Here is a 14,321-nt window from a genome sequence, read left to right on the forward strand (position 1 = left end):
GTGTCACAAGTTTGTCTACAGACATGTTCTATGTTTTCTCACCTTCAGTTCTTGATGTTTATGTTGTCTGATGGCTGATCAGTCAGTGATGGGCACTGGTCGTGTCTAAAATAGAAAAAAATCAAAATGAAGACTGAGGACAATAGCTGTAAAATGAAAAGCAATGCACTGTGACACAGATTACCTATGGCCTTTGGGTGAAGCTGAAGTTTTACAAAGAAAACCTCCTCAATTATGGAACCCAGGTGTAGATGAACGTCTCACACTCAACTTTCCTTAACAATGCATGGAAGATGCATGTGAGACACTGACTTTATCCTGCTGGTGTGCCCTCTATTTAGGTCCCCAGCAAAATAAATACTACTTTCAAGAACAAGCCATAAGATAAAAGAAACAGTGACATAAAGCCAGGCTCATGTATTGTGTTTCAATTGAGTTAAACACATGGAATTCTCCCCTCCTCCTGAAATATCTCAGCTATGTGGAAAAACCCGAATGACAATAGCCTCATAAGAACTTGTCTTTGTATCATTTACATGTATTTTCTGCTAAGAATTTTAGCATGACAAATTGACAAGTCAAAGTATGAAATGTAGATGGTACAATAGACATTAAAACCATATCCATGAAGTATAGTTCATAACAGAAAGAAGCTATAGTGGAGCAACAACAGCATTTACAATCCAGATTCTTGTTTACTCTGATGTTACCATACATAAATATATCAAACAGAAAGACAGCATCCAAATATGCTTATATTTCCAGCAAAAGAATTTACATATATAACTTCATTTACTAACATCATTTCAAATTACAAACTTGAATCAAACTTGCAATTCATGAATTAAAAAATATAGCTGCATCAGGTACACAATGATATTGCTCTCCCTTGTGGACTGTCACATTAACCGATGGATATGAATTCTGCTATATGACTGGACATCTTGAGCCAGAAATGACGTCATGACATTTTTGCTGCATCAAAATACAATATATTCCACAAAACTGAGATTTCTGCTGCACATAAATGGTTTACAAGTCCGAAAAGTCTTACCAATATTGGTAACCAACACCAAAGGGTGCCCTCTCCAGACAAGTCACAGGACTACATTTTATATGCAATATGCATTATCATTATTTATACTACATATAACATGTTCAGCACAAAAATAGGACAGAATGGAAGAAATTATATCCACTAATACAATTTTTCTTCCTTTCTCCGCGACGTGTAACAGCATTACTCCCCTACAAGACTGATCATAAAAATTTTCTATCAATACATTCAAACTATGATAAAAATGACCTTTTCCTCCACAGGTAATAAGTGTTTTAGTGGCAGAAAACCTATTTTCTTAAAATGTCTGATAGACCAATTATTGGTCTGGGATGCTGTCTCGATTCCTCTCATGCATTAAATAACTGGCTACCTTTATTGATTTTTGCGTCTATAAAAAACAGCTCTTGAAACACTTGGCTCGAGCCTTACGGGCTTAGACGGTCGCCTCGTGGGTATTTGTCACTTTGCGAGGAAAATGCAGAAAAAGTAAAAATTGCAAAACCATTTGTTGTGTCTGCATATATAATTAATCAATGAAAAATAGCCATCGTCTGCTGTTAAGGAGCCAGTGAAATATAAAATACCAGTCAATTGTGAAACCTTGTCAAAAACTGACAAAATCAAGAGGGCATATTTTGTGGTAGCGTCTGTCTGAGGATGTTCCTAATTAGGAAATGTTTAACAGGTAGAAACTGTAGGGCACTAACTACAGGGGCGAAAGGCTTTCAATCATACTTTGGTATTTATCAACCTCGATTTGATTTTATCATGCATAGGCTTTAGTCAAGAGTATATGGCTGAATGTATCAAAGGAACCTTTCAGACATCTATTACCGTCAAGTAACTATCAATTGAAATTCTTAAATTAATGAAAAATGTATCATAACAAATTAAATCTGCTTCAAAATCAGTTGAAGATTTGGTGTTTTAGGACTGTGCTGCTTCCAGACCAAGATAAGAAAGAATTTTGTTCATCAAATAAAGATTTATCATGACTTCACATGTTACCTACTGTTAAAATATCAGACTCACAGCAACAGTTCGTCTCTGTAGCTTTCATATCTTCAAATATTCCAAACACATCGCACAACAACGAAGTTTGATCTGCTTATCGGATGATTAAATTAGACCTTGTCACCTACTTTGATATCATTTGATGTCAACATTTCTGAATTTTAAGATAAGATAAATTTGTATCGTAAATTGGAAGATAAAATGGGAATTGTATAGATGACAAAGTTCATTATATGTTGAAAAGAATATCATGTGTATATTTACATTCAACAATAATCCTTCCAATACACCTCTTGACTGTTGTTTAACATAACCGTAATCAGAAATATTTGTGTAATGGGAATCTAGGCTTACCTTTGGAATGACATTCACTTATAATCCAATAACACTCTCCACTAGTATCAAATTTGGATATATATATCCTTCAACTTCCAATGTTCAGTGAGAGCAAAATTATTAGATCAAAGTCACCCATTTCAACAAGTCAAACTAGTAAATCAACAGCATTTAATGTTTTTATCCTAATCTTTATTCTCCTTTTCAGTGACTTTTTCAAACTGAGCTTCTCAAATTACTTTCCATCAAAGCTGAAATAGAGGTGATCTTCAAATCAGACTTATCCTACTTACTCTTTAGGACTTTACCCTTTGAAAAAACCTCAAGAATGTAATGTAGCCATGAACACTGTGCCCTAATGCTTGGTGATAGGATCATTCAAGCATAAAAGCTGATTGTGTCTGGTTGTAAATCAGGATTAATCAACTTGAATACAGATTTCATCACTACTTTCAAAGTTGAAACTGATAAGGTTGTTTAGGTAGCTGAAACTGAAAAATTAATTTAAACTGGTGGTGGGATTGTTGTTTCTTTTAACTAAATGTTCTGCTAAGCAGGTGAGATAGATTACCTTCACTATTAGATATGAATAAATAATCAACAGGGTATCGGTATCAAAGGGGTAGAGTCATTTATTGATTAATATTTCACAAATAATCCTCAAGATCTTTAGACTGAATACTAAGTAATTCCTAGACAAATATCTTACAGAAATATAATATGATTCAATTGCAGTAAAATTACTCTTAATGCCATGCTCAAACCATTGTTGTGGGTATGTGATCCAAATGAAGGGGTGGCTGATATGCACAGACATGTAAAATATTCTAACCAAATATCTGCATCTAATAGATCAAAATAGTATTACACTTTACAAAAATGCTTTACAACATAGAATCATCTGATGTGTTCGCTAGTTTTGACACAGGATGACATTGTAATTGACATGTTAGACAATAATACCACTTCAAAGCCAAACTTGACTCTGTCTCAAATCAAACCTTGATGGTGGCAATGTATGCATATTTTATGCAAGATTGGTCAATTTCAGTATCCTGAAGCCATGTGGTAAGAACATGTTCTAAAACACAGCAGTCTAATTGGCACTATGACCTTTACCAATTTACCCCTGAGGAAAAAAGGGCATCGTTAAGATATTTTAAAGACATCTCAAAAACATCTGGGCAGCAAATTGGGGTAGATAGTACATTAGGTCAGCAAAACCTTAACATATCATGTGCCAGGGAAAAAACAGTTACCATATGCCATTTATTCCCCATTTTATAGAGACAGGAAATGGAGAAAACATTTTGTCATGTTTCCAAGAGATAGAATTCTTTTTCAGGCCAGTGAAACACCACTATCATCTTCTCCATGACCTATTTGAGAGCTACATGTAAACACTAGTATATATGAATAATGGCCTCTTCATGAGCACCTCATTATAGCAGCAGGAAAGCAAGCTTACTGGCAAACCTCAATATAGCATAACAAGCATGGGGAATGTGCCAGAAGTTTAGTACTCTCCCAATAGCTAAGGTCACAGAGTCAGGTTAATCTTGGTTCCAATGAAAAAGTACTGCTACAACTGCTTTTCAATGAAACTTCCCAACTCGTCCAAAAATGTAATAATGCAGAAAATTATAGCTTATTTTTGCAGTAATAAAAAAATCTCTGTCTGAAATGCTGGGCAATGTGATACTGCAACATATCAAGCAAATCAACACTGTATATTTTGAGGCACATCTACAAAAACTGCACTTGGTAACATGGAACACAAAACTAGAAATTCTTGACCTTGTCCTTTCCCTTGAATAAACCTCCCAATATGTGAATAGGGGCCTATGTTCAACCCACAGTTTTGTAAGCATGTAATGATCTGTGAAATAAGAGTGTACTATCCGACACGCTTCATGCCCTCATCGAATGAATCTTTCAGTGCTTTGATGGAGCCATTAAGCAGTTGTCACATGACTTAATCAGGTGTCACATGACCTGTTTCTATGCTGCTGGGGCCATCTGTCATAATCATGATGCACTGAGATTGACATGATGTGTCGATTCAATACAGATATTTCACACGTATCAAGTTACATCCCAGAGCCCATCATGGCTCCTACATAATGGCCTTGTAACAGGTAATCAAGTTAATATTTAATATGCATTTAGGAGAATGAAGTTACTGACTTTCCAACATTAATACTGGCTATTGAAAAACCTTGTCACTTATTAAACTTAATGGCAGCGGACACTCTATGCACTCTTCACCACACAACTATATGTTGTGTTCATTTGGGGGAATGGTTCCAGTAACAGTTTTACCTCAAGCATATGGAAACCACAGCCTGTTTTTCAGGCCCTCAATGAGCTTGTACCCCAAATTTGACAAAATACAAAGTTGAGTAAACATTTTTCTGATAAAAGAAACCAATACGTCCCATCAAGCTAATTTGATGAAATATTGACAAGCAAAACTACAATTCCAGAGCACACCTATAATCTTCTCTTATGACTTACTTAAAGAAATCAATCCTGAACAAACCAGTATCATGGGTGGGGCTCACTCAAGATCAGATTGAGAAAAACAGGAGGCCTTCTGTCTTCTAATGACCACAACTGGTGTCTGTTCACTTTATGTCCACAGCCACTCCTAATGGGTTAATCACTGCCCCCCTGTGAGGACAGCAGCTTGCTGACTAGTCAGAAGGACTAGGGTTAACAGATGTTTAAGGTCAGGCAGTTAGCTTACAAAACATTATGTCATTTAACAAGGCTCCCTAAGGCTCCCATCAGTAGGTGACACTAAATGTTGTAACAAATGGCTTTGTCACTGCCTTGCTGAAATGGAGATGTGTGACAGACACTGGTATTTGTTTACAAAATGATTCTAATTTCTTTGCAATACCAATGATCTTCATGAAATGATGCTTTCTTGATTCCACCTCTATCAAGTACATATAACTAGAAATACCAGCTATTGAATTTCGTTGTTGCTCTGTGCCGTATGGTGCTTTCCCATTACCTTTAACAGTCAATATACAGAAAAACTCTTCATCCTTTCAAAGATCTACAAAGATTACTGAAGCTGTTCACATCGATTTATTATAACTAAAACACCATAGGATTTCAAAGAGGTTTTATTTTGGTTTTCGCTTATTCATTGCACCAGTTGAATAGCAGTAATTATCAATTATTAAAGTAATGCTCTCCCAGGCGAACAAACAAGTTTCATTCTAATCATGCAATTCCACAGTGCATTACAGTAAAATTGCCGAAACATGATGTTATCATGTACTTAGTGAATATACCAGGATTATAAACATGTGTAGCTTGGAATGCAAGCTGAGAAAAACACAAGGGGTTTCAACACTTTCCAGTTAATAAAAAGAAAGTGACTCTGAAATTAAGCTTTGCAATCAAGGTATCAGTTTTGTTATAACTACCATTTACTGGAGTAATTAGTGCAAAACCTCCCCTGGTGGGCTTCTGCAGAAATATAGTAAAGTGCTTCTGCTGCTGCAGCTTAAGGTGTGCAGTTCATAGGCCATAAGTAACACAAGTACTCCATCCAAATTTGGTTTAATGAGTAACTTGATATACTTGTTTCACACTACATGAAAGAAAATGACATGTGTAGCTATACTTTGCCTTAACAATACAAACTGAAAAGCTTGAGCTACCCAAAATGTATCAAATAAATGTATCCATAACCTTATGTCACACATAACATTTTAACTTAGAAAGGCAAACAAATCTGGATGTATGACTCCATTCTGTCAATACAGCCACATAAGCCTGTGTTACTCCCAACATATGTGGTAGAAATATTAACCTGTGGTATGATACAAGAGTCAGGTAAGTTAGTATGAATCTTCCTGTGAAGCTGTGGAACATTATCACGATAAAACCTAACATTTTACACCTGAAACAACAGCCTACTGAAACTGAACATCCAGCCACGAAGAGGAATGTGACTTACTCCTGCAAAAAGACCACAAATACTACTACCCCCTCGCAGCAGTATCAGAGAAGTGCTGTACAATGAGGTGATTGGACACCAAACACTCCATGCACTGCAGATGCCATGAATGTTAGAGAAGATGTTAAAAGGAAATGATTCAAACCTCCTGGCAAAGCATTGATGGGCAGGGCATAAGTAACCATAAAAGATGTGACAATACCTCCACCGGTGCCTTATAGTGAGGGATGTCGATGGGGCACTGCTACCAGGTTTCAACTGTAGCAACACATCGGGGCATAGCTGTACCAAGTGCAGGAACCCCATGGCTCATTGCCCTCATCTAACATACTTCCAACATGCATTGTCAAAAAATGTAATTTGTAAATAAACAAATATGAAGATGATCTTTACATGGTAAGTTAAGAGCCAAAAACATGGTTGCAAACGAGGGAATAAGAGAAGGCAGTGATGAAGGAAAGGCTTACCTATATAGGGAGGAATCCTGGTAGAAAGTAAGAAAAACAATTCCGTGTGTTGAGAAGTCTCTCAGATAGAAAACATGTCTCAGCACTGTCACACTAGCAGTGAATGTGAAGGCACAACTTGCTCATGCGTTTATATCGCTCAGCTGAGAATTTGACAGATCTTTAAAAAGCCAATCTAATTTCGTATGCTTAGCTTTCTTATTGATTTTGTATAAATATGACACATATTTGATCAAAACATTCAAACAATTTGACATATGTATAGCAATACCGATTAATACAAATTAATTAGCCAAGGGTGACATTTACGAACAGCCCATGATAAATATTCATAGCTATGTAAATGTGCCTCAGTGTAGATAAATATATTTATAAAATGCAACCAATATAATTGGCGATTGCAGAGAGACAATGAATTTTATCTCCAAAACAATGAGCAAAGACAATCGCTATGAATATTCAAAAGTGGGCGGTAATATAGTAAAGATATCAGATGAACACACCCATTGAAAGTATTTCCAAAGGTTATATAGCTCTGGCAATTGTCAAGTAATAGCATTTTAATGATTTGAACAAACAGACGAGTAATAATAGATATTGAGAACTGTGATTGGTTGTCAAGCTTTATCAAGATCATAGAACAAGATTTGATTGGCTGTTGCAAAATATCATCTGATACTGTTTCCACGGGCCAGTATTCCCAGTCTATATACAAACAAGTACAGACCTCCTGCCAGTATCACAAGCTTTGTCAAATTTAACAGATTGTCATGGAAACACAGAAATATGACACTTTTCAGAATGTCTAAAATTTATGAAAACACAACATGCTTAAATTTCAATTTGAACACAATATCAATCAGGAAAATATTATCTGATCAAATGGAGACAAATATTTCCTCATACTTGGCAACAGGCTACAAAACCATGACATGCTATCCGTTTAGTTATGAACTTGTGAGATCATTTTACCTTTCCTATGACAAACTTCAAGGGACAGCATATTTGTAACAAAGATAAATTTCTGAATAGATACTTTACAAAAGTAAACAAGTAGCAGTTACTGGGTGACAATTCAGAGAAAGTGGGATCGATACAGGGATTAAAGCATTATGTAACAATGCTGAAATCAGAAATGCAAAGAATATGCCTTTCAAACAAGTCAAAATATTTCCTGTATCTAAAATATCAGTCAAATATATCAAACATGCTAACACAAGCTATTATCGGAAAGCAGTAGGGCAATAATAACGCTTAAATATTGTCTTCTGCAGTTTGTTTTCTGTACATATTTCAAATATGATAGTGTTATTTAACATGAGTGGACTGATACAAGAAATGTCAGCATAATTCCCCAATGACAAAACTTAACATACAGTGATACTGTAATATAAACAAGCAAACAAAAAGTATCAGTTCACTGAAATCTGAGAATGCTCTGTCTTACTAGTCTGATACATCTTGTTTGGAAAGTTGTCTTGTGTCCAAGTGTGCATCCAACATCAGACATCAACGATTGGTTTAGAGTTGTACCAGAGAGATTTTCTCCAAACCTCCCTCACTATTAGATGGCTTGTAGACAGATGTGTATGTAAGGTGGTGAGCACTTTACATGCATATTGCACTGGTGGTGACAGCATCTGACAGATGATCACTCTCATCAACTCACAAACTGGGGAGTACAATATAAATTGCTGTAACACCTCCAACCATACAGGTGACACACGACTTGTGTAAACTTTGTGGTCAGCCATGCATGTCTGCTCAGCCATTGTAGGGAGTGGAACATCCGTAAAAGGGACCAGTTCAACACCAATCCTTACATTTATGTGCAATAAATGCATCTGCTATTCAGATTATATCCTTAATCCATTATTGGTGTTTTTCCACCGTAATCACAAAAAGATGCTTTCTGTGTGTACATTCAAGAAGAAAAATCACAAATTAATTGTCGTAAACTTTGAAAATATTTAATAACAATTTTAATTACCGAGACAACTAGCATAATGAATTTTATCCAAGAAACTCATAGTTTATAATTATTCTTAAATGCAAGTGAAAAACCTTATTAACAGCATAAACAAGGACAGCTCTATTGATAACATTTTTACAGGAAGGGTGGGGTACTGTGTACCCACAGGGGATATGTCAAACGCAATAAACACCAATAATACAGAAATATGGACCAAACAAAGGGGTTAAACTACATGCTCCTTAAACTACTGCCATTGGTGGTAATACAATAATCACATCCGTGATTAAGGGAACAGATCTTGGGGTGGGGATGGTGGGAAGTGTCATGTGATCTAAGAGATTGCAGCAGAGGGGTAGGAGAGGCAATTGAAAGGTGAAATCTTCCACAAACTGATACCATATTGCCAAGATCAATAGTCCTGAAATGAATGAGCACCAAATTGTCATGGAAGCTGATGTGCAAGGGGGTGGGAGGTGGTGATGCAGGGTGTGGGGAACTGGGCGTGGCCAAGGGAATTGAGAGAATAGCGGTGGGACTGACTCAATACTTTGACCATATCCCCAGGATTGGCATGAATATTATCAGCAGTATTGGATTTCGTTTTATAGTACATGCTTATCATTCCAAGCTTGTCAGTTTCAACTCAAGTTTCAAACTGTAGATAAATAACATGTCAATTTTCTTTCCTTTGCCTAGCTACATTAAATATAGCTGTGACCTAGTTTCTACGTTTGTGAGAAATGGTTAGTATGAAAAGTATGTCAGGTACTTATGCTTCTTCATGATAATTGAGTAAACTCCCAAGTGCTCAAACCTGACATAAATCACATGTGTAATAACTTCTGAAGGTACATTAAATCTTCATCTATCTTACTTTGACACTCTGTAATATATGAGGTACCAAACATGTTTGGAACAACTTGTAACAAACCTTGTTGACCTATGTTAACATTGAACAGAGTGAGTGAGTTACGTCACATTGTGTCAAGCTTAATATGGCACTGACATAATGGACATTTACCATGAAACACATGCATGTGCTTCTCATAGACAAAGTACCATATGACCCACCCATCCCCAAAATTTATTTAACTCATTTTTTTAACAAAAAGAACAAACAGAATCACTGACAGTGTAAAACCAGTATCGGTGTCTCTAAAAAGTAACTGAAACTTCAAGCCTTTATTGGAAATATAATATATCCACACATCACAACAAAAAGAAAAATGGTAAGTATTCAGTCCAAATAAATATTACTCATATCAATCATCTGCAAGTTGTTGACAAATGTAACTGGTTGAAAATATGAATCCAACAAAGCTAGTGAAACAATGGTATAAAGACACAAAACATACAAAAAAATTAAAAAATTAAATAAAAGGTTATTATGAAAAATATTGTTTGACAAAAATTAATCTGATAGGTATTGATGGTAAGATACTTCAAACATAAAAATATTTAATTTATGAAATATTCTGTTACAACATTTCAGTTTCAAGCACACACAGAATATGTATACCCATAGAACAAAACATATAAGTATATCTTCCATCTACATGTTGCTTATATTACCATTGGAATCAGTGTTAATGTTTGGAACAATCATGCTTTTTCCTACATATATAAAAAAGATATACAAAAGATCTGTGTAATATTTGAACATACACTTGAATAATGAACATCACTACATATGAGAAGCTGCCATTGTCATGTAAAAGAAAGGGTGTGTCACGGTCAATGTTGAAAGCAATCTAACTTTTACATTTTTTATATTAAAACTCCATTTAAAACAATTCATTTCGTTTTATAGTCTTGGCATCTTGTAATGAGACACAATTTATGATTTCTGGTGGCAGGATGAGCTCCGACAGCTGTCAAAATAGCTGCCCTCGAAAGTTACAAACGAGTTTCAAAGTCCGATACTTGAATGAAAATTGTTTTAAATTTGCCTAAATGTGTGAAAAGTATGTCCCAAAAGCAAGAAACATGTTCGAACGAAGATGGGACAAAACAAGATCTGTGCGTAACATTGTTTAACTAATTAACAAAACGTAACGTGACTGAGTGCAACAACGTAGTCATGTTGTGAAAAAAGTTGTCAATAGCCCATATTACACACCGCGCCCATACACGAAGTCCCTCTAAACTTGCTCCATGACCCATAAAAAATATTCAAGTTGGCGAGCCGACATTCAGCCCCACGGATCAAGTGACCGCTAGCCTGTTCACTAAATACGTACATACATACTACACTGCAAGTCTACAAATCTAAGCAAGCACATGGGATTAATTTGCACAAACTTACCTAAATGATCTTACTTCGTGACCTAAATCTCACAGATACTTGCAAAAACAGCCCTGTGCTCCATACTGGCCTGACCCGAGCGGCTAACCACAACTGCCCACTCATAACTCGGGACAGCGAAAAAAAAATCGAATAAAAAATCTTCAATAACTAACCTTGAGCGAGTCGAAACTCCGCTCTGCGCCCTTCAATAAGTTGAAAATATTGACTCTCCTGCCTTCTACTTCCTTCCAAATGCCAACCAAAGATGAATATATTTCATAGTCTCAGTGTTGAAGATCTTATAAAACAAAATGGCTTCCATAATTCTATGCTGACGTTTGGCTAATATCATCATAATTGCGCTGTACTCAAGGGCAAATTGAGAGCTGAATTAAAATTTTAAAACGGGCTAGAGCACGGACAATGAAGTGTGTTTTTCTATATAAAATATATGGAAAACATTCAATGATCAATAAGAAAATTTCACAAAATGGATAAACTAGCCATTGAGCGACTTTTTTCATAAAAAATGTCACTTATTGAGGCGTTAATTCCAGTTGAATTTACGGAAAGACCTACCTTCTTGTACGGCCCCTTTCAAGTTCTCGCCATCTTGTCTTCATACCCAGAATTCCACGGCCAAAATGGCGGAAGTAGAAAACACGCGTTGGTAAGAAGTCCTGAAATTGACAGCTTCTTTTAGTAAATAATAACTGGACATTGGCAGTGTAATGGTAGAGACCGGTGCCAGTTCAAGCATGCGGCTTAGAAGTCTGTCATGCAAATTGTCAAGGCTCAATAGATAAATCTAACTGTCCACAGCGAACCAGTTGAATCGGATCGGCTGCTAGCCAACCAATCGTCCAGTTCGCTCACTTGCTATGAATGAAATGATCTCGTGCCGATAACACTAAACAGAATTTGACGAATTATTTTAATAAGTTTCGAATCGATACGCCGAACATTGTAATATAAAATTTAATGAGGCAAAAGCCGATAATAGCCTCAGGTGACTTCAAGCTTTGTTGACATTTGTTAGCTAGGCCAGCGTTTCTCGTTGGCTGCGGCAGTCTGACATGGGCCGGCTTTGTTTACACCTGGTCAGAGCCTTTGTTTCAAACAACGCAGTTAATTAGCGGGTCTGTCTACCACCTGTCCAAACGGCTATTATGTACATATTACGTAATGTGTGTCTTTTACGGAATTAATTATCTTTACAAGTCCACCGCGAAGTCCACTGATCTGGCGATGGTGTGAAAACAAGTTAATTAGAGAAATAGTACCGGTATTGTTAGATTATTGTTTGGAAATAAACATGATGTATATGCCTGAAGGTAAGGGTAACGGTTATTTCCAAAATAATGCACTTACAGCATGACACATATGGTTAATTTAACAGCTGACAATGAGATAAATAAGTGATATTTCTTTGAATGTTGTAAATAGCCAACAAATGTTACAGCTTGTAAAACCTGTCCCTTTCGCATCCTAAAAAAACCTCTCTTGAATGTTTGAAATGTTCAAAACGATGTCTCATGAAGAATGGAGTATTGTAAAGCAAAAGCAACCAATGCATATTGCATTATCAAAGTTAACATTTGCAGATTATAGTTTTCACTTCTGGAATATCAACTGGGTCTATATATATAGGTGAATGCAGTTAGAGACCAAGGCAGTAATAGTCTGTAACAGCATATAATATGAACCTTTTCGTTCAGCGAGGTTTCCAACATGCACTGTATGCCAGCTGGGGACCAATCAAGATTAGTAGCGGTCATATTGATCAATGTTATTGTGAAAGTAGTAGTTAAGTAAAGTCGGACCACAGACTTTGAATTGTAGATATTTCCTATTTCTTGGTGATATTAGTAAATCAGTCTACCATTTGTGATGGTGTGTGGGAGAAAAATTCCCAGTATGATACAACCAAGAGTTACCTCCCCTCAGTCTCATGGCTGTCAACTTGAGCCTTCACAGTGATTTGTGTGTCTGTGGATCACAAACAACATTTTTTTCACAAAAAACTAAACCAGTTGAGAACTGTGTTCTGGTTTAAAGACAATATGACCATAGGTCTGCAAATACTTTTTTTCATATTTCAACAAATACTGCCAATGTATAGATGGATCCTATATATCATAAACTGTATACATGGTATGCAACCTTTCCTTTGTATAGTCCTTCTAAATGTTGTACAAATGAAGATTGACTCATACAAACTTAACAATTAAATTTTATTTCTCTTACTCAAAGTAATGATATATATTCTTTTGTCACTTTTCAGTATTCATGTTTTTGTATGAAGACATGCAAGAGTCAAGATCACATCCTGTTTGGGGAATATAAGGATAGCTATTTAATGAAACAGGTAACTGAAACTTTTGTTTTTTGGAATGAAGATGGCTTTTAGTAAATTTTTATGTCCCTTTTTCACTTTTGTTGGCATTCAGAAGATCATTGTCATTGTGAATGTGATACAGATTATGACCATGGTTACATTAAAATGATATTCTATGCAAGAATAAAGCTTTTTGTTTATTGGAAGGAAGATAATTAAACATGACTGTTCAGAAGCTGTTCAAGGGCATTGCATATTTTAGCAAATTCATTTTCAAAATGATCAAAAGTTTAGTTACTGACAACTGCATTTTGTGACAGTAATTGAACATTGCTGTGGGTATGTGGATATGTAAGGGCTTAATTAACTGTCAGACTTATCATGGCAGATTGCCATTCTGTCATCAGCTGATGCATGCTTTGTCCTTTTATGTACACATATTACATAAATTAAACCACCAGAAAATATTCCTTCATTATCTAGAGCAGATATGAAGTTTATTTTCATTGTAACCAAATCACCTCAGCTATCAAATCTTGATGCTGTTTTCAAGTACCTTGTCAATCTACTTTCGGTCTTTAATCATGGCAGAAAATATTAAAATTTTGTTGTTGTTAAAAACATAGCCTTTCAAAACTGTCTATCAGTGAAGTTATTTGATAACTTTTGAATAATTATTGATGCTTTGAAAGGATAAAACTCGATTGAAAGCCTATATTTCAATTTAATACGACATAAGAACACTATTCTTCTATTACTTGTAAATTCTGTTGACATGTTGTCTTACGTGTTGAGTGGAGGTTTTTAAATAACACATAACAGACATAAGTATTATGTTGCATGTATGATCTCCCATGAGATCAAG

General features: G+C 35.7%; 2 protein-coding genes across 6 annotated transcripts in view; one reads left to right on the top strand and one right to left on the bottom strand.

Moving 5' to 3' along the window:
* LOC137290478 (uncharacterized) overlaps positions 1-11,869 on the bottom strand; it is a 33,207-nt gene extending 21,338 nt beyond the window's left edge. The window contains exons 1-2 of one of the 3 annotated variants that reach the window (XM_067821437.1): positions 11,698-11,869; positions 43-105 (exon numbers count right to left, since the gene is read on the bottom strand). The gene's annotated coding sequence lies outside the window, so the exon portion shown is untranslated. Of the gene's footprint in view, positions 1-42; positions 106-6,856; positions 6,964-8,303; positions 8,438-11,697 lie in introns of those variants that run through there. The other 2 variants (XM_067821438.1, XM_067821439.1) reach the window with 2 other exon arrangements.
* The window catches only part of LOC137290481 (caspase activity and apoptosis inhibitor 1-like), a 205,405-nt gene continuing 202,823 nt past the window's right edge, over positions 11,740-14,321 (top strand). For all 3 annotated transcript variants that reach the window (XM_067821450.1, XM_067821448.1, XM_067821449.1), the window contains exons 1-2: positions 11,740-11,788; positions 13,403-13,486. The gene's annotated coding sequence lies outside the window, so the exon portion shown is untranslated. The remainder of the gene's footprint in view (positions 11,789-13,402; positions 13,487-14,321) is intronic.

The sequence above is a fragment of the Haliotis asinina genome, chromosome 7 (assembly GCF_037392515.1).
Source record: "Haliotis asinina isolate JCU_RB_2024 chromosome 7, JCU_Hal_asi_v2, whole genome shotgun sequence".
Classification (NCBI taxonomy): domain Eukaryota; kingdom Metazoa; phylum Mollusca; class Gastropoda; order Lepetellida; family Haliotidae; genus Haliotis; species Haliotis asinina.